Source organism: Euphorbia lathyris, chromosome 5 (assembly GCF_963576675.1).
Source record: "Euphorbia lathyris chromosome 5, ddEupLath1.1, whole genome shotgun sequence".
NCBI lineage: Eukaryota > Viridiplantae > Streptophyta > Magnoliopsida > Malpighiales > Euphorbiaceae > Euphorbia > Euphorbia lathyris.
The window spans coordinates 94,435,838-94,455,150 of NC_088914.1; the positions used below are offsets into that span (position 1 = coordinate 94,435,838).

The 19,313-nt window shown below is 36.2% G+C and overlaps 1 non-coding gene across 1 annotated transcript; it reads right to left on the reverse strand.

The window, feature by feature from the left end:
• Window positions 1-6,652: 6,652 nt before the first annotated feature.
• Window positions 6,653-6,759, reverse strand: LOC136231616 (small nucleolar RNA R71). The gene has a single exon (XR_010689989.1). It is a non-coding gene; the product is annotated as a small nucleolar RNA R71 (small nucleolar RNA).
• Window positions 6,760-19,313: the final 12,554 nt, after the last annotated feature.

Sequence of the window (19,313 nt, forward strand, 5' to 3'; positions counted from 1 at the left end):
GTTCTTATTGCTTCTAGCCGTATGCAACTATTAAATTAATTTTCTCAGAATTATATTTAATCTTTGCATAACGGAATGAGTGCGCGAAATGTGATTAGCAAATCCGAAACATTCCCCCAGAGCTATAAGAAGACAGGTTGATTCTGTCGTTGACCTTTCCATATTAGTTACAGTATAATTCGATTCTTCATCAACTACATCCTTGAACTGAATCTTATGACTATGGATAATGTCAAGTCACATATAGCGAGACGTTCGTTTTACTTGTACAGGCCGAGTCAACTCCAATTAGATAGGTTAAGTGAAATTTGTATTTCAAGTCTTAAGCTATCACCTTGCAAGGATTTAGAGTCAAGTCTTCCACAAGCGATCCTTGGACGTATCTCCCATTTATCGGGAGTGACAAGTGCCCAATCCAATGTATAACTATCCTGCAATTACTTCCTATGACACCCAACGTCTGCCGTTCACACCCTAGAGTCATCTTTGTTATGGATCGTGTTACAACAGGATCAAAGTATCACATTCCGTAATCCAGAATCACTAATTAACATTCCTTTGAGTCTTAGGATTACTTATACCTATTAATACCAATGAGATTAACAGGTGACAAGGATGAATCTACCCATCCTGTTATCTCAAGTCGGGTCCCCAATCCTAATGAACGCCCTTTCATTGGATCCATGCAACTGGCCAGATTATCTGTATATCCGAAGCTTGCGAGATCAGCTCTCTGTCTTGACAGAAGACATTGTTACATGCAAGTCTCAATAGTGATATGTCAATCCTAAACATATTACTTGACTTGGGGTGGTTTTAAGTTTATTATAAAGTTTCGTCTCACTTTATGCTTGTATGAACACTTTATAATCACTTTAAACAAACTTAGGGATTTCCTTTTATCAGACTTATTTAGTTCTTTAAAAGAGGTTGCCTTTATATAGTTATGAAACCATATCTTATTAAAACAAATGACATAAAGAACACTTCATTTATATTTAGTTCATGTCCTAGAACAATTGTCTATAGGACACTAAACCCCAACATACTCCCACTTGGACTAAAGCCAATTGTTTCTACAACTTATCCCAGTAGAAGTTAGATGACGATCATGTACTTTCTGGACTAAGGGCTTTGTCAATGGATCTGCAACATTGTCCTCAGTAGGTACTCTTTCTATTCTCACATCCCCTCTTGCCACAATCTCTCTTACAATGTGGTATCGCTTTAGGTAATGTTTGGATGCATTATGAGACCGTGGTTCCTTTGCTTGTGCAATGGCTCCATTGTTATCACAGTACAGTGTAATGGGATTTACAATGTCAGGCACCATACCAAGTTCAGTAATGAACTTCTTAATCCAAACCGCTTCTTGTGCTGCTTCCGCAGCAGCGATATACTCTGACTCGATCGTAGAGAAAGCTACGCTTCCCTGCTTGGAACTCTTCCAACTGACCGCGCCCCCATTCAAGATAAACATGTATCCTGATTGGGATCTAAAATCGTTCTCATCTGTGAGATGACTGGCATCTGAAAATCCTTCTATTTTCAGATCCCCTTCTCCATACACTAGGAACATGTCTTTAGTCCTTCTCAAGTACTTAAGAATGTTCTTGATGGCATTCCAATGCTCGTCTCCCGGATTACCTTGATAACGACTCGTTATACTTAACGCGAACGCTACGTCAGGTCTAGTGCATAGCATAGCATACATAATCGAACCGATTGCACTGGCGTATGGGATTACAGCCATGCGTTTCTTATCATCTTCGGTTTTAGGACATTGATGATTGCTTAACTTTACTCCATGTACTATGGGTAAGTTACCTCGTTTCGATTCAAGCATGCTAAACCGCTTTAGCACCTTTTCCATGTATGTAGCCTGTGAAAGACCAAGCAGTCTTCTTGATCTATCTCTGTAGATCTTTATACCAAGTATATAAGCTGCTTCACCAAGGTCTTTCATGGAGAAGTTACCTGATAACCATACTTTCACCGACTGTAGCAGAGCTATATCATTTCCCATTAATAATATATCGTCCACATATAATATTAGAAATGCAACTGAGCTCCTACTTGTTTTCTTATAAATGCAAGCTTCTTCGCAATTTTGTTCGAAACCAAATTGTTTTATGGTTTCGTCAAAACGCTTGTTCCAGCTTCTAGATGCTTGCTTGAGTCCATAAATGGATCTGTAGTTTGCAAACCTTGTTTGCATCCTTTGATATGAAACCTTTAGGCTGCATCATATATACATCCTCATGCAGGTTTTCATTTAGGAAATCTGTTTTCACATCCATTTGCCAAATCTCGTAATCGTAGTGAGCGGCAATAGCAAGCATTATTCTGATTGATTTGGACATAGCCACAGGAGAGAAAGTTTCGTCATAATCAATTCCTTGCTTCTGACGATATCCTTTCGCTACTAACCTAGATTTGTAGGTGCTAACCTTTCCATCCATGTCAGTCTTCTTTTTGAAGATCCACCTACACCCAATGGGTTTTATCCCTTCGGGTGGATCAACCAAAGTCCAAACTTGGTTGGTGTACATGGAATCCATCTCAGAATCCATGGCCTCGAGCCATGCTTTAGAATCTGGACTGGTAAGAGCCTCTTCGTAGTTTTCGGATTCGTCGTCTAACACGGGAACCTCATCATCATCTCCCACTAGAAAACCATATCTAATTGGGAGTTCACGAACTCTTTGTGATCTACGAATGGGTGGCACTTGAGTCTCATCTAATGGGACTGCTTCGGGTTCCTCAACCGCCTCTGTTGTTTCAGTCGGTGTTTCCTTTTCTTGAACTTCATCAAGTTCAATCATGCTTCCCTTTTTTGTTTCTTCGAGAAACTCTTTCTCTAAGAAGGTTGTGTGCTTGGATACTATTACTTTCTGATCATCTGGGTGATAGAAGTAATATCCCACAGTTTCCTTAGGGTATCCAATGAAGAAACACTTATCAGATTTAGAATCTAGTTTGTCTGACGCTATGCGTTTGACAAATGCTGAAACCCCATACTCTCATGAATGAGACTGTGGGTTTCCTACCAACGAAAAATTCATATGGTGTGGAACTAGCGGATTTAGTTGGTACTCAATTTATGGTGAAGAGGGCAGTTTCTAAGGCATAGCCCCAGAATGTCTTTGGAAGTAATGCTATGCTCATCATAGATCGTACCATATCTAGTAAGGTACGGTTCCTCCTTTCGGATACACCATTATGTTGTGGTGTATAGGGAGGTGTCCATTGTGAGCATATCCCACATTCAGTTAGATAATTCAGAAAATCATCTGAAAGATATTCGCCACCTCGATCGGATCGAAGTATCTTTATTTTCTTTCCTAATTGATTTTCTACTTCATTTTTGAAGCATTTGAATTTCTCAAAAGCTTCGGACTTGTGCTTCATCAAGTAAACATAACCATATCTGGAATGGTCGTCTATGAAGCTTATGAAGTATCTGAATCCTCCTCTTGCTTGGACTGACATAGGACCGCATACATCTGAATGTATTAATCCTAGAGTGTCTGATACACGCTCACCTTTATTGCTAAAGGGTGTCTTTGTCATTTTACCTTTTAAACATGCTTCGCATGTCTCCAATGATTCAGGATCAATTGAATCTATAAGCCCATCTTGATGTAGCTTAAGCATGCGTCTTTTGTTTATATGGCCTAAACGACAATGCCACAAGTAAGTCGAATTATCTAGCTTATGTCTTTTGGTATCAATTGCGAATACAAAAATTTTGTCATCTAGCACATAAATCCCATTTTGTGATATTCCTGAAAAATAGAAAATCTCATCTCTATAAAACTCGCAACATTTGTGTTTTATTGAAATATGAAAACCGTCGTCAATAAGACGGCTAATAGAAATAATGTTTCTGGACATTTCTGGAACATACAAACAGTTCCCTAATTCTATTACAAGCCCAGAGGGCAAGCTTATAGCATAATCTCCAACAGCAAGGGCGACAACTCTTGCTCCATTTCCTACTCGCAAGTTTATGCTTCCTTTCTTCAATTCCTTAGTCCAATTTAGTTCCTGCATATTTGTACAAATATGAGATCCGCATCCGGTATCAAGTACCCAAGAGTCAGACTGTGAAATTGTATTTATTTCAATGTAAAACATACCAGATGTTGAAGCACCGTCTTTTCCCTTCTTGAAGGAGGCTAGGTACTCCTTGCAGTTCCTTCTCCAATGCCCATCTTTACCACAGAAGTGGCACTCTCCTTTGGGCTTCTTCACTTCCTTTCCCTTAGCTCTAGTGGGCATGGCCCTCTTGCCTTTCTTGGGATGTTTACGATTGGGAAAATTCCCCTTCCTCTTCTTTGATCCCTCTATGACAAGAGCCGGTATTGTGTTAAGCCCAAAATATACCTAAAATATCATATATAAATACGTTAAATTTACATTGAAATCGTGCTAATTATATTCATTTAGAGTACTTTTACGTCTTTATTTACTTCTTTGATGCAAGGTACTTAATTATTTGGTTAAATCCAAATAGGAGCTAAAATGTAGCTAAAACGGAGCAAAAACGAGGGAAAAACCTAAGTTACGTGCCGAAAATACGTGTTAATCAGAAGACCGACTCAAGGAGATGAAAAGCAGCCGAGAGACAAGGGAAAAAACCCCCTGCCGCGATTGAGATTCTCAAAATCTCAATCGCGACAAACGAACCTCAGTCGTTAAAAAATCGATGTTCGTCAGCTCGCCCCCGTACCCCCTGTCGCGGTTGAGATTCTCAGAATCTCATATGAGACAGCGAAGAAATCTGCACAGTTTTCACATGTTTAAATCCAAAGAAACGCGTCTGTTCGTTTGGATAAAAGCAACCCTTCACCAGCGGACACGACCCTTCAATTACAACCCTTCACCAACTATAAATAAGTGATCCATTTTAGAAATCAAGGTAGTTGGTTAAGTTGGAAAAGTTAGAGAAATTAGAGAGTTGTTATTATGTTGAAGAAACTCTGATTCAGAAAGAGTTAGAGAGTTAGATTTCATTTCTGTACAAACAAACTTGATGTACACAAGTTGTTATTAGATTAGTTATAAACACAGTAGTATTAGTTTAGTTTCAAAGGTTGATCAGAGACAAGTTTTCATTCTGGTAGTGGACCTAGCGGTCTCTATTCCGAAGATTCAGTGAGAAGAACTAACGGCTGAAGCGCAAAAGGGTCTGACAAACCTACGGAGTTTGAGGGAAAGATTGACAACCCGGATCTCAAAGATTTAGTCAAAATGCTATCCATGTTTCTTCCTCTCTGTTAACTTGTGAAGATTAACAATTCACCAATAATACATTTATTCTATTCAATATATTCTTCCTGTTGTTATTTTGATATTGTTCTGGCAAAATGATAAATTGGTGTTTTTATTAAAACGTTTTATACAATCATATTTACAAAGAAACTTTGTTGAACACTTGAAAGAATTGGTTTTTACGGATGATATGATCGTGATCGCGGCTTATCGGATATAAAATACTGATTTGATTAAGGTAGAAATCTGCTCCGATCCAAAGAGATTTCTACAGTTCAAAGCCATTTAATTGCATAAATTCTTGTATTATTTCATGTTCATAATCTTACCAAAGTTATAGTTGCTATGTTCATAATCTTACCAAAGTTATAGTTGCTTTCTTTGCTTAATGAAAATAAGTTTTATACCTTTGATTTATTCCAAATACGAAAACGTCTATCTTATAATCAAAATCTCAAGAAAGATCTGTTCTCTAAGTTCAATATAATATTCTCTTCTAATCCTAATTATTCCGAACCAATACAATTAATTAAACGATTTTCTTTAAGTTAAACCTAAAGACGTGAATAAAACTGAATTAAAATAAGTTTTAGTTAAAAAGCGTTCCTTGTGGGTTCGATATCTTTTATTACTACAAGCGTATACCGTGCACTTGCGGAAATCGCTCAACAAGTTTTTGGCGCCGTTGCCGGGGAACGCCAAATTTTTTAACAAAAATTTAGATTTTTCGTGTTTTATTTCGAATCTAGGTTTATACATACTTATTTTAATTTTTGTAATTTATTAATTTTCATTTACTAACATATTTATTTTTCAAATTCTGTTTTGAAGGTAGTTTCGGTTCGTGCAAGATTTCAGGTTCATGCGCAGTTCTCGAAGTTCAGGCATTGTACCAAACCCATTAGACCCAGAAATTGAAAAAAACCATAGAAAGAACAAGAAAAACAAGAAAAACAAAAACAAAACTCCAGTAAAGACAAATACCGAGCCAGAAAAAATGGCAGATCCACCAACACTTATGGATTACGCTAGGCCAGGTGTGGCCGGTGTAACAAATAGTATAGTTAGACCCAGAATTGCTGCAAACCAATTCGAAATTAAGCCCGCTTTGCTTAATATGTTGCAAAATAATGTAACATTTTATGGGTTACCTAACGAGAATCCTAACACCCATTTGACAAATTTCCTTGAAATTTGTGACACTTTTAAAATCCCAGATGTGACTGCCGAAGCAATCAAACTTTGCCTTTTTCCTTTCACTTTGAAGGATAGAGCCAAAGAGTGGTTAACTTCGATGCCAGGCGCAACGTTTGCAACTTGGGAACAATCAGCCCAAGCATTTTTATCAAAATATTTTCCTTTAGCAAAAACCGCAAGAGTCATAAAAGAGTTAACGTCTTTTTCTCAAAATGATAATGAAACTCTTTATGAGACTTGGAAAAGTTTTAAAGAACTTCAACGTTTATGCCCACACCACCAATTACCCGCTGAACTTTTAATGCAAACATTTTATAATGGACTAAATCCTACAACTAGAGGCTCATTAGATGCTATGTCGGGAGGGCTATTTATGAAGAAAACATCGGCCCAAGCAAGAGAACTTTTGGAGGAAATGGCAATCAATAGCAGTATGTGGCCCGCAGAACGTGGACATATACAGGTGGCAAAACCATCATCCTCAACCACATCATCAGTTAAAGGTATAGTGAATCTTGATCCAGTCGCGATGTTACAAGCCCAATTTTCTGCTTTATCGCACAAAATTGATAGGTTTATGGCACCGTGCGACACCAATGGTAATCCAATCCAAACGGATGTGGATTATGAAAATATGAGTGAGATCGAACAGGTAAATTTTGTCCAAGGGCAAAACCAAACTAATAATCCTTATTCTAATACTTATAATTCTGGATGGAGGAATCATCCTAACTTTAACTGGAAAGACAATAATAATAATGCCGGTGCTAATCAAAATCGTACCAATAATTATCAAAATTAGTCAAGAGATACGATTAGCACATTATCTTCTGAAATCGATAAATTCATAGATGCTATCAGTGGAAAAATAAGTAATCACGACGATGGTTTTAAACGGATCGAAAATAAATTCAATCAGCTTATTAAAAACCACTCATCTAGCATCCATAATTTGGAGGTCCAAATTGGTCAACTTGCTAAATCAATTCCATCCCGAAAAGAGGGAAGTCTTCCCAGCCATACGAAAGAAAATCCGAAAGAGTAGGTAAAGGCTATCACTCTTCATTCAGGAAAAAATTATCTAGGTCCGGAAATGCCCGGAGATGCAACATTACCAGGAACTGATTTACCAAAGTCCAAAGAAGATATATCAAACACAAAAAGTTCACCAATTGACTCAAGTACAAAAACGTTTGTACCTAAACCACCTTTTCCGCACAAAATCTGAAATAAGGACTATGACAAACAACTTTTAACATTTTTGGATAAACTTAAAAATTTGCACATTAATTTGACGTTTATGGATGCGATTACGCAAATTCCTAACTATGGTAAGTTTTTTAAAGATTTAATTTCGAAGAAAATTAGTTGGGAAGGAATTTCATCTATTTCGCTAACTGAGGACTGTAGTTCAATAGTGTCAAGTACTCTTCCCACTAAACTCAAAGATCCCAGATGTTTTACTATTCCGTGTAAGTTGGGAGATATTGAATTCCCAAGTTGTCTTTGTGATTTAGGAGCAAGTATAAACTTAATGTCGTTGTCTATTTTTAACAAGTTAGGTTTAGAAGAAGATATCAAATGTACCAATATGGTTTTGCAATTAGCGGATCAAACCACTAAGAGACCATATGGTATAATTGAGGATGTTTTAGTTAAAGTCGATAAATTTATTTTTCCTACCGATTTTGTTATATTAGATTTTGCATATGACGTTAATTGTCCACTAATTTTTGGTAGATCATTTATGAACACAGGACATGCTCTAGTTGATGTGTCGGAAGGGAAAGTAGTTTTAAGGATAGGAGAAGATAAGAACAAAGCGATGAAATATCCTATGGAGGAATTCGCTTGTATGAAACTTGATTTAGTTGAAGAATGTGTCAATGACGTTATTCAAAAAGAAGAAATAATAGAACCTATAATGGGTGAGGAATTAGAAGATAAGGACCCAGAGCCTTTGATTCGAGAAGATGGACCAGTTCCGCCTTCGATTGTAATACCCCCTAAATTAGAACTTAAAGAATTACCCAGTCATTTGAGATACGCTTTCTTAGGCGAAGGCGATTCTCTACCTATAATTATCTCTAACAAATTAACAAATGCTCAAGAAGAAAAATTGAAAAAAGTTGTTAGAAATAGGATAGGAAGTATGGGATGGCAAATTTCAGACTTAAAAGGAATTAATCCTAGTATCGTAATGCACATAATTCACTTAGAAGAAGATAAGCCACCTAAAGCGGATAGGCAAAGACGCTTAAATCCGAACATGAAAGAAGTAGTCAAAAGTGAGATTACTAAACTTTTAGACAATGGAATCATTTATCCGATCTCGGATAATGAATGGGTTAGTCCAATCCATTGTGTACCTAAAAAGGGAGGCATAACTGTTGTAAGGAATGACGAAGGTGAATTAATACCTACGCGAACCACCACCGGTTGGAGGGTTTGTATAGACTATAGGAACCTAAACAAAGCAACTAGGAAAGATCATTTTCCCCTACCTTTCATTGATCAAATGATCGAAAGGATATCAGGTCATGCATTTTATTGTTTCCTAGACGGTTATTCCAGATTCTTTCAAATTTACATTTACCTGGATGACCAAGACAAAACAACCTTCACATGTCCTTATGGAACATTTGCATATAGGAGAATGCTTTTTGGTCTATGTAATGCACCAGCAACATTTCAACGTTGTATGACAACAATATTTAATGATTTCATTGAGGATATAATGGAAGTTTTCATGGATGAATTTTCAGTTTATGGAGATTCTTTCGATGCATGTTTACAGAACTTAGATAAAGTATTATCTAGATGTGAAGAAACGAATTTAGTATTAAATTGGGAAAAATGTCATTTCATGGTAGACGAAGGAATTGTTTTAGGTCATAAGATATCTGAAAAAGGTTTAGAAGTGGATCGAGCAAAGACTTCAGTTATAGAAAAATTACCCCCATCAACTACTGTTAAGGGAGTAAGGTCATTTTTAGGTCATGCAGGTTTTTACAGGAGATTTATAAAGAACTTTTCCATAATTTCCAAACCACTTACTAATTTGCTTATGAAAGATTCAATTTTTTATTTTAATGAAGATTGTTTACAAGCTTTCAATACATTGAAAACAGCTTTAGTCAGTACACCTATAATATCGAAACCCGATTGGAATTTACCTTTCAAAATTATGTGCGATGCAAGTGACTTAGCTGTAGGATGTGTATTAGGTCAAAGGAAGGATAAGAAACTTCATGTTATATATTATGCGAGTCACACATTATCCGGTGCACAGTTAAATTACACCACAAATGAAAAAGAAATGCTAGCGGTAGTTTTTGCATGTGATAAGTTTAGATCGTACCTGTTAGGATCTAAAGTCATCATTTATACCGATCATGCAGCTTTAAGATATTTATTTGCTAAAAAAGATGCAAAACCGCGTCTTATTAGATGGGTCTTGTTATTACAAGAATTTGACATAGAAATTAAAGATAAAAAGGGAGTTGAAAACCTTGTCGCCGATCATCTATCAAGACTTGAAGATGAAAACGGTCCCATCGGTGAAACATTAGGCATTCGAGATGATTTCCCCGATGAATATCTCATGCAAGTAAAAAGTGTCATAGCACCATGGTATGTGGATATAGCCAATTACTTAGCTGCTCATGTTGTACCAGATGGACTGAATTCTCAGCAAAAGAAGAAATTCTTTTCAGAAGTTAAGAGATATTTTTGGGAAGATCGATTTTTGTTCAAAACATGTGGCGATGGAATGCTTAGGAGATGTGTTAGTGAGTTTTAATATGACTCTATAATGTTGGAATGTCATGCAAGCGCTTATGGAGGTCATAACAGCGTAAGCAAAACAGTAGCTAGAATATTAGAATGTGGATTCTTTTGGCCTACCCTGTTTAAAGACGTCCGTTCATTTATTGTTCGTTGTGATAAATGTCAAAGAACCGGGAATTTAGGAAGGAAGGATGAGATGCCTCTCACAAACATGTTGGAAGTTGAAATCTTCGACGTGTGGGGAATCGATTTCATGGGTCCTTTTCCTACTTCTTTTGGCAAAAATTATATATTAGTAGCCGTAGACTATGTTTCAAAGTGGGTTGAAGCAATTGCAACCCCAACAAATGATTCTAAGGTAGTTGTTAAGTTTTTGAATGAAATATTTTGCCGATTTGGAATCCCTAGAGTTATGGTAAGCGATGGAGGTACTCATTTCGTAAATAGAAGCTTTGAGTCGCTTATGAGAAAATACGGAGTACACCACCGTGTATCTACGCCATACCATCCTCAAACGAATGGTCAAGCGGAAATATCAAATAGAGAACTCAAATGGATACTTGAGAAAACAGTTTCGTCTTCTAGAAGAGACTGGGCACATAAACTTAACGATGCATTATGGGCATACCGTACTGCATTTAAAACACCTATAGGAATGACACCTTATAGATTAGTCTATGGTAAAGCTTGTCATTTACCAGTAGAGTTAGAACATAAAGCATATTGGGCTATAAAAACCCTTAATTATGATTTACAAAGTGCAGGGAAAAAGCGTTTGTTCGACTTAAACGAGTTGGATGAATTACGCTATTTATCCTACGAAAATGCAAGGGTTTATAAGGAAAAAGTTAAAAAATGGCATGATGCCAAAATTAAAGTTAAAAGATTTAATGTTGGAGATAAAGTTTTGCTTTTCAATTCCAGATTGAAATTATTTCCAGGTAAGCTCAAGTCTAGATGGAATGGACCATTTTTGGTTGTTAAAACATTTGCTTATGGAGCTTTAGAGCTAGAAAATTCCAAAGGCGGTCGATTTAAGGTTAACGGTAATCGATGCAAAATTTATTTCGAAGGGGCTCCAATTCGAGCAATTGAATTCGTGGACGAATTCTATGAAAATTAATTTATTTAGTTTTCATACTTTTAATTTTTTTGGTTTTTCTTGTCTTTTGTTCATAACTTTTTTTTATTTTATTTCATGTTAGTTTATTTTTATTTTTATTTTTTTATTTATATTTTTTATTTTTTCGTTTTTTTTTTATTATTTTATTTTTATTAGTTATATAATTAATTTTTATTTCTAGTTTTGTGTACAAATAAGTTTTGTAAAATAAAAATCAAATTTAGTCATGTTTGAAATTTATTTCATAAAGAATAAAGTGTTTTCGAAAAATATGTATTTTGAGAATTTTCAGTTGAGATTCCAGAAATCTCGTTTGAGATTTTCTGTATTTTAACATTTTAAAATCTCAGTAGAAATTCCAGAAATCTCAGTTGAGATTTTCAGTCAGTTTTATCCAAAAGGTATCAGTTTGACACCTTTTCATTTTCAACAGACACAACCTTTCACATATGTAACCTATATATTCCTGTAGATTCAGAATTCTTTCATTTCATTTCATCTCTTTCAGATTTCTGAATTTCTTTCTTCAATTCTAGATCCTACAGACACCATCTTATTCCACAAACATGACCAAATCTCTGAAAAATGCTAGGAAGAACACTTCTGCTCGAAGGAAGAGAGTTGATATCTCTTCACGCTATGGAGCATGGTTTCCAATCTACAATCATGATGAGGGGAAACGATATTTGCAGTTTAGATATGCACAATTTTGTGGCATGCTGTATCTGGACGAGTTCCTGAATGAAGAACTCGGGATAAGCGATGACATGAATCGCTATCTGACAAATTTGGGATGGACCAAGTTTGCTTCCATGAAGTTTCCTATTATTGGGAACTAGGTACTAGAGTTTTTGTCTACCGTTTGTTTCGTCAATAAGAGGCGTGTTCGTCTCAGTTTTCGTTGTGAGGGTAAGATATTCACTTTTGGATATCCTGAACTTCATAATTGGTTTGGTTTCCCGCCACGGGACACCACTCCACATCATCCTGGCAGAGATATGACTTCTACAGATATCTGGAGAATGTTGACGAGATTTTGGAGATTTAATCCACGTCTTGCCTACAACAAATCAATAAATTCTAACTCCATGCTGTTTGTGCACAAATTTCTCTGTCATAGCCTATTTGGTCGAGTCAGAAGCAGTGTCGTCCAAGACACAGATTTGTATGTGCTAGGTGATATTTTCCAAGGTAACACAGTTAATTCCTCAAAGATTTTGATGGAGGGATTAGTTGTCGCTTCCCGTTCGAAGAATCGGACAATAGGGTTTGGGAATATTATATGTGGAATCATTCTGGGTTCCAAGGGATCAGTTTCTGTTCCTTGGACTGATAAGGAACCATTCCCCGTAATGGATTATGAGTTTTTGGAAAATGAGGGACTTGTAAAGAGAGAGTTTCGTTCTGGTCCAAAATTTCTTTCTCCTACAGAAAGGGAAATCTTCATTCAAGCGAAGATTGACAGGGCCACTATACGTCGTATTCCAATTCATAGGGATACCATTTGAGTTTATGTTGTTTGTTTGTAATAGTGTATATATGATTGTTGTTTTTATGCATAGATGTTTTTATGTATATATAATAAGGTATTTTGTTGTATTTCTCTTCATTCTGATTAATAAAGTGCATTAATTCTTTCATTTATTTCTTTTAATTAAGGAACAACCTTTGGTTTTCCTTCAATTTAATGTTTCAGTTTTGTTTGTTTCAGTTTCAGGAATTAAAACTTAGCATTAATGTCACTTAAATACAAGAGGAGTTGAATTAATCATATTGATTTTGTCAAAACAGTCCAATTTTTACCCAGAAAATCGAGAATCTCAGTTGAGATTCTGAAATCTCGGTTGAGACAGCAAAAGGAGTAAATTTTCGGTAGATTTCAGCCACCTGCATGCTTGCTGTCGCCACTGCTATGACGGGATTTGGGGAGATTTTTGCACTCTTTCCTATTTCTACTCTATTGACATACCTATTAATCTATCCTAATCAATACCTATAACTTATACCTATTTATATCACCTCTATTTACACCAATCAATCATCTTTTACTCTTCCCAACACAAAGATTCACTCACCTTCCCCATAAATCTTTACCCTATTCATCTTCTTCTTCCCTAAATCACCACCATTATCTTTTACTCTTCCTTTCATTCTTTCAATTTTCTTCATCTTTTCCACCACAATCAAACCAAAATGCCTAGACAAAAGAAAGTTGCTAACAAAACCAAAGAAACCGAAGCCAATAGATTACGGGTTCAATATGATGCACCATTCGATATTGCTACGGAAGCGGAGGGCAGAAAATATCGCCGTTTTTCTAATAGCAAGATAGAATTCATCGACATGCCTTTTCTTGATACCGAAACGGTACACGTATTTTCTTTTACCGAACGTATTGATGAATTTTTAACAGTTCTTGGTTGGAAACGATTTGCTAGTATGCGTTTTCCTCATGATGAATCGCATATCATAGAGTTTTTAGTCACTCTTGCTTATGACCCGCGCCGTAGTATTATTTCTTTTCGCAATAATGGAATTCGTTTTGAGGTCGGGTATGCGGCAATGAACCGATGGTTTGGTTTTCCTACTCGGAATTTTTATTCCAAACCAAAGCCTTTTAATGCACACACGGTTTGGAAATCTTTAACCGGCTTAGATGTTTTTCATCCAAAGAACAAGTCTAGCAAATTAATTAAGGATAATTGTATCTTTTTCTTTCACAAATTTTTATCCTTTTCTTTATTTGGTCGGGTGGAGAGTTCAAAAGTGCAAGTCCGTGATTTGTTTATGTTGGATAGTATTTTTAAGAATTTGACCGTTGATAGTATTGAGATGCTATTTACAAATTTGGTCCGAGCTTCCAAATCCCGTAATAAGAAGATACCAATGGGTAATTTAATTACCGGCATTGTTTTGGGTGCTCAGGGTGATTTAGCGGATTATCAAAATATGCCTCATGTTGGTTTACCTTCCTTGGATATCACGGCACTTCAAAGAGCCAATTTGTTGAAGAAATTAGGACCACCCGCATTTATCTCATACGAGGATCATACGAGACGTGTTTTTGCTACTTTGGGTGGTGAGGCTTCAAGTTCTCAAGGTTTAGATGCCCAAGATGATGATGAAGACGACGATGAGGAATTTGATGAAGAGGAGGAGGAGGAGAATGTTCATGTTAATGCCCAAGAGCAAGCAAATGAGGAACCAAGTGTTGATGAACAAGTTGGTTGGCAACGTGTTTTGACACAAATGAACGAGCATAACCGACACATGAATTTGCGGTTAGATGAAGTCGTTGCCAACAATACCGAAATAAGTTCGCGGATAAACACGGTGGATGCCAATATTACTAGTTTGAGACGTGAGCACAAATCTACTCGTCGCCGGTTGCTATCTTTCTTCCGACGCCAAGGAGTTGAGACTACGCCCTCACCACCGAGTTCACCTTGATAGGTTTTATCCTTTCTATCTTTAACTCATTTTCGTTATTATTCTTATGTTTTGTTCAAGTTTGGTACAATATTTCTAATTGTGTTTGAATGTTATCGTACCATATTTTTAATTCCAATTCGTATGGTTTATTTCGTACTATTTTTCGTGTTTTATCGCTTTTTGCACCAATGAGGATATGGTCCAAATTAGGTGTGGGAGGAGATATTTCATATTATTTTAATTTTAAGTACGAATGAATGCAACGAATGAGAATGAATGCTATATATTTAAGTATCAATGCATGTTGTTATTAATGTTTAAGTTAAGTATATAATGCAACATTTTCAAAACAATGCAACATTTTTATATAATGTGCAACATTTTTCAAAAATAATGACAATTTTTCATAAACGTAAATTTTTTGTCAAATATATACTTCATATGTTTCAAACAATTCTATTCTCAAAATAATCTTTAGCATATTTTAAGGTTATCATTATTGTTAGAAATAATATTTCTATACGGGCAATATTTTTACACATATTTTTACAAATCTCCGATACGATTTTATCAAAAACGTCTCGAGCAAATGTATATAAGTAAAATTTCTTTAGTTTCAAATCTCTATTTTATATCATGAGTCTATGATAAATATAAATCTTATTTTCAGTTTTCAATTAGGTTTATAGGCATAAATCAAACTAACAACTTTAGCTTTTTAGCTCGGTATGATTTTCGTCTTACATTAAAAACCAATTGAAGTTTTTAAGGAAACTTTAGCCATAATACATGTTGAATTTCAAGTTAATATAGGATGAATGTGCTATTTTTCTTTTCGCAATTTTTAATTTTTATAACTCGTGTTAATTTAATCAAGTAGGCGTATTCTTAACTTTTGGCCACGATTGAGACCAACCTTATCACAATCGAGGTATGAAAGGGAAGAACATTAAGTACCGTTACTTTTGGTCACGATTGCGACCACCCTTATCACGATCGAGGTATGAAAGAAACGTTAGAAATTAAAGCAAAAATTAAACGTGTTTAAAATTTTAAGTAACGATTGCGTCCACCTATGACATGGTCGATACCTCTTAAACGAACACAAAAGAAAATTAATTCATATAAAGTCACAGACCAGACCACCCTTATCACGGGCGTGACTAAGTAAAAATATCAAACCTAAGTCCTTAATAAATCTATATTTGTAATAGTTTAGGTTTGGGAAAGGAAATTTTGTGCTTAGAAATGCCTTGAGACGAAAGATTCGAAAACATGCGTGCTTACACCGTCCCGAATAATTCAATATAAAAATTGAAGATACAAAACAAATGATATATCTCTTTTACACTGGCTAGTTTGATACTTTGCGTATAAATTTACCATGAAAGTTTTTCTTTCGGTTTAACTAATTCAAAAAGGGATATATGGATATATGTTCTATTTATAAAGAGATTGAGTAAAGAATAAATTCAGTGAAATTTTGCTCGGGACTAGCAAAAGCTTAAGTGTGGGAGTTTGTTAAGCCCAAAATATACCTAAAATATCATATATAAATAAGTTAAATTTACATTGAAATCGTGCTAATTATATTCATTTAGAGTACTTTTACGTCTTTATTTACTTCTTTGATGCAAGGTACTTAATTATTTGGTTAAATCCAAATAGGAGCTAAAACGTAGCTAAAACGGAGCAAAAATGAGGGAAAAACCCCCTGTCGCGATTGAGATTCTCAAAATCTCAATCGCGACAAACGAACCTCAGTCGTTAAAAAATCGATGTTCGTGAGCTCGCCCCCGTACCCCCTGTCGCGGTTGAGATTCTCAGAATCTCATATGAGACAGCGAAGAAATCTGCACAGTTTTCACATGTTTAAATCCAAAGAAACGCGTCTGGTCGTTTGGATCAAAGCGACCCTTCACCAGCGGACACGACCCTTCAATTACAACCCTTCACCAACTATAAATAAGTGATCCATTTCAGAAATCAAGGTAGTTGGTTAAGTTGGAAAAGTTAGAGAAATTAGAGAGTTGTTATTATGTTGAAGAAACTCTGATTCAGAAAGAGTTAGAGAGTTAGATTTCATTTCTGTACAAACAAACTTGATGTACACAAGTTGTTATTAGATTAGTTATAAACACAGTAGTATTAGTTTAGTTTCAAAGGTTGATCAGAGACAAGTTTTCATTCTGGTAGTGGACCTAGCGGTCTCTATTTCGAAGATTTAGCGAGAAGAACTAACGGCTGAAGCGCAAAAGGGTCTGACAAACCTACGGAGTTTGAGGGAAAGATTGACAACCCGGACCTCAAAGATTTCATCAAAATGCTATCAATGTTTCTTCCTCTCTGTTAACTTGTGAAGATTAACAATTCACCAATAATACATTTATTCTATTCAATATATTCTTCCTGTTGTTATTTTGATATTGTTCTGACAAAATGATTTTCAAAATGATAAATTGGTGTTTTTATTAAAACGTTTTATACAATCATATTTACAAAGAAACTTTGTTGAACACTTTAAAGAATTGGTTTTTACGGATGATATGATCGTGATCGCGGCTTATCGGATATAAAATACTGATTTGATTAAGGTAGAAATCTGCTCCGATCCAGAGAGATTTATATGGTTCAAAGCCATTTAATTGCATAAATTCTTGTATTATTTCATGTTCATAATCTTACCAAAGTTATAGTTGCTTTCTTTGCTTAATGAAAATAAGTTTTATACCTTTGATTTATTACAAATACGAAAACGTCTATCTTATAATCAAAATCTCAAGAAAGATCTGTTCTCTAAGTTCAATATAATATTCTCTTCTAATCCTAATTATTCTGAACCAATATAATTAATTAAATGATTTTCTTTAAGTTAAACCTAGAGACGTGAATAAAACTGAATTAAAATAAGTTTTAGTTAAAAAGCGCTCCCTGTGGGTTCGATATCTTTTATTACTACAAGCGTATACCGTGCACTTGCGGAATCGCTCAACATATTGCCTTGTCTTTCTTCATATTGGGCTCAACTGACTTGAGCATATTTGCAAGCTCTTCAAGAGAGGTTTGCAAGTCATTCATCTGGTAGTTCATGATGAACTGTGAATAACTGATAGGGGTCAAAAACCCCTATCTTTGGGTACGGTTTTAGGACGGGTTTTAGCGTTATTTAGTTAATAAGCGAGCAATTCTCGCATTTAAATGCTTTTGTGTGAGTTAGTTAGAAATTGGAAACGTTTTATTTACTTTTCGTTGTTTAGGCTCGTTTTATGATCAATTTAGGCAAATACGGCCAAAATGGCATGCATATTATAATTCCGTTATCTTTTGAAGCTAATTGATCCGTCAAAAGTCGCACCAAACGAAGCGTTTGCTCAAATAAGCGATTGGCGGGTCAATTTAGCCCTTGGACTAATGTTGTTTGGAGTTTATGTGCGTGTGCAGGTTAAAACATGATCAAATTTCAGGCAAAAATCGAGTCTCGGGGACCCCCGGCAGTCGCTCGGCGAATTGAGCATCGGCGCGCAGCCCGGGCGCTGCTCGGCGAGCAGCCCAGGCACTGCCCAGGCACCGCCCAGGCACTGCCCAGGCACCGCCCAGGCACTGCCCCGGCACCGCCCAGGCACTGCCCAGGCACTGCACAGGCACTGTGCCTGCTCGCCGAGCAGGGCGCTGCTCGTCGCGAGTAGCCCTGCTCGCCGAGCAGCTCGCCCTGCTCGGCGAGCAGACCTGCGGGAATTGGTCAAAAAGACCAATTCCGCCCCCACGAAGCCACGATGGACCCCACAACTTCCTACATCAATAAGGACACGAATTAGGTCAAGAAAAGGGCCCGAACCGCGTCTATAAATAGATTTTTTCCAATGTAAATTAGACATCTTTCGTTTTTGTAAATTATCTTAGCTTTCCCCTTGTAATTCCTCTCCATCTCCTCCATCTTCTCCAAACTCCATTGAAGCTCCTTCAAAGCTTTTTCTCGAGGAATTATCAAGGTCCGTCCTTAAGATTAAGTCACCGGCTGCAGAGTAAACGGGTTCCCTGAAAGGGATTTTTGTATCTCCTTTTATCTTTCCTTGTTTGTACTCTTTGATACAGTTGCCGAACTTGACTTATTGTACCTTGTGACAATTATCTTCGCCTTTAATAATAATTTAGCTCTTGTTTTGTTCTATGATTATTTGTTTAATCTCTGTCTTACGCTTTATTGAATTGGTTTAACTCATTCAAAAGCCCCAAAATCTAGTAGGCACATATTGCGAGCTGAGTCTGACCTAGTCAGAGCCTAGGAGATTGACGACCTCTTAGTTGATTAAGCGCCAATTTACTGAGCCTTAGACCTAGTTTCGGCCTTAGGGAATCACGCGTTAGAAACCTCCGGAGGGTAAGTAGGGTTAATCGTCTTGAATACAAGTGACTCAGATTAGGTCTTTATTTAATAGACTTGATAATCTATCTTTATTATTATCGTTCATACCATGTTCCTTCGGATGATTTCATT